Consider the following 300-nt stretch of genomic DNA (forward strand, 5'->3'; position numbering starts at 1 on the left):
GAAGACCAAACTAATATGCACACAAGGTTCTTATACTGCATGCTAAATGCAGCCTTCCGCGAGGAGGAGGGAAAGCCCCCGAATGCGAAATGCTCTCGATTTATAAAAAATGTTAAATCATGAAGCTGCTTTTGCAGCCGACCGGCATTACGTGTCCGTCCTGGATACAGGTAAGCATGGGACGAGCAATGATTCATGCGGTTCCTGTCCGTTAAACGATACCCTCGCCCCCTGCATACGTTGCAGAGGTCGTAGTTACCCTTTGTTCCTCCTTCGTCAGGGTGCGCTTTCCTTTGCTGG

This window comes from Penaeus monodon, chromosome 33, assembly GCF_015228065.2.
Source record: "Penaeus monodon isolate SGIC_2016 chromosome 33, NSTDA_Pmon_1, whole genome shotgun sequence".
Lineage (NCBI taxonomy): Eukaryota > Metazoa > Arthropoda > Malacostraca > Decapoda > Penaeidae > Penaeus > Penaeus monodon.